The sequence below is a fragment of the Bison bison genome, unplaced genomic scaffold (assembly GCF_000754665.1).
Source record: "Bison bison bison isolate TAMUID 2011002044 unplaced genomic scaffold, Bison_UMD1.0 scf7180017864297, whole genome shotgun sequence".
NCBI classification, from domain to species: domain Eukaryota; kingdom Metazoa; phylum Chordata; class Mammalia; order Artiodactyla; family Bovidae; genus Bison; species Bison bison.
Window position 1 is genome coordinate 2,502,689 of NW_011494869.1, and position 2,260 is coordinate 2,504,948.

Sequence of the window (2,260 nt, forward strand, 5' to 3'; positions counted from 1 at the left end):
TAAGCAAACTACCTGAAAAAGAATTCAGAATAATGATAGTAAAGATGATCAAAAACCTTGAAAGCAAAATGGAGAAAATGCAAGAATCAATTAACAAAGACCTAGAAGAATTAAAGAATAAACATGCAAACAATACAATTACTGAAATTAAAAATACTCTAGAAGGAATCAACAGCAGAATATCTAAAGTAGAAGAACAAATCAGTGAGCTGGAAGATAAAATGGTGGAAATAACTCCTGAAGATCAGAATAAAGTAAAAAGAATGAAAACAACTGAGGATAGTCTCAGAGACCTCTGGGACAATATTAAACACACCAACACTCGAATAATAGGGGTCCCAGAAGAAGAAGAGAAAAACAAAGAGTATGAGAAAATTTTGAAGAGATTATAGTTGAAAATTTTCCCAACATGGAAAAGGAAATAGTCAATCAAGTCCAAGAGGTACAAAGAGTTCCATACAGGATAAACCCAAGGAGAAACATGCCAAGACACATACTAATCAAACTAACAAAGACTAAACACAAAGAAAGAATATCAAAAGCAGCAAGGGAGAAGCAACAAGTAACATACAAGGGAAACCCCATAAGCTTAATAGCTGATCTTTCAGCAGAAACTGCAGGCCAGAAGGGGATGGCAGGATATATTTAAAGTACTGAAAGGGAAAAAATCTACAACCAAGATTACTGTATCCAGCAAGGATTTCATTCAGAACTGACAGAAAAATCAAAAGCTTTTCAGACAAGCAAAAGTTGAGAAAATTCAATACCACCAAATCAGCTTTACAAAAAATGTTAAAGGGACTTATATAGTCAAGAAATACAAGAAAAGAAAAAAGATCTACAAAATCAATCCCAAACAATTAAGAAAATGGCAACAGGAACATATATATCAATAATTACTTTAAATGTAAATGGATTATATGCTCCAACCAAAAGACACAGACTGGCTGAATGGATACAAAAAACAAGACCCATATATATGCTGTCTACAAGAAACCTACATTAGACCTCAAGACACATATAGATTGAAAGTGAGAGGATGGAAAAATATATTCCATGAAAATGGGAAGCAAAAGAAAGCTGGAGTAGCAATCCTCATATCAGACAAAATAGACTTTAAAATAAAGACGATTACAAGAGATAAGGAAGGACACTACATAATGATCAAGGGATCAGTCCAAGAGGAAGACATAACAATTGTAAATATCTATGCACCCAACATAGGAGCACCTCAATACATAAGGCAAACACTAACAGATATAAAAGGAGAAATTGACAGTAACACAGTAATAGTAGGAGACCTTAACACCCCACTTACACCAATGGACAGATCATCAAAACATAAAATTAATAAAGAAACACAAGTCTTAAATGATACATTAGATGAGATGGATGTCATTGATATCTTCAGGACATTCCATGTAAATGCAGAAGAATACACCTTCTCAAGTGCACATGGAACATTCTCCATGATAGACAACATCTTGGGCCACAAATCAAACCGCAGTAAATTTAAGAAAACTGAAATCCTATCAAGCATCTTCTCCAACCACAACACTATGAGACTAGTTATCAATTACAAGAAAAAAACTGTAAGAAACACAAACACATGGAGATTAAACAACACATTTCTAAATAATCAACAGGTTACTGAAGAACTCAAAAGGGAAATCAAAAAATTTCTAGAAACAAATGACATTGAAAACACAACTCAAAACCTATGGGATGCAGCAAAAGCAGTCCTAAGAGGGAAGTTTACAGCAATAACCTACCTCAAGAAACAAGAAAAACATCAAATAGACAGCCTAACTTTACACTTAAAACAAATGAAATAAGAAGAACAAAAACCCCAAAAATTAGTAGAAGGAAAGAAATCATAAAGATTCAAGCAGAAATAAATGAAAAAGAAATGAAAGAAACAATAGTAAATATTAATAAAACTAAAAGCTGGTTCTTTGAGAAGATAAACAAAATTGACAAACCTTTAGCCAGACTCATCAAGAAAAAAAGAAGAGTCAAATCAACAAAATTAGAAATGAAAAAGGAGAGGTTACAACAGTGCAGAAATACAAAGGATTTTAAGAGACTATTATGAACAAAATCACTGCAGATAGTGACTGCAGCCATGAAATTAAAAGACGCTTACTCCTTGGAAGGAAAGTTATGACCAACCTAGATAGCATATTCAAAAGCAGAGACATTACTTTGCCAACAAAGGTTCATCTAGTCAAGGCTATGGTTTTTCCTGTGGTCATGTATG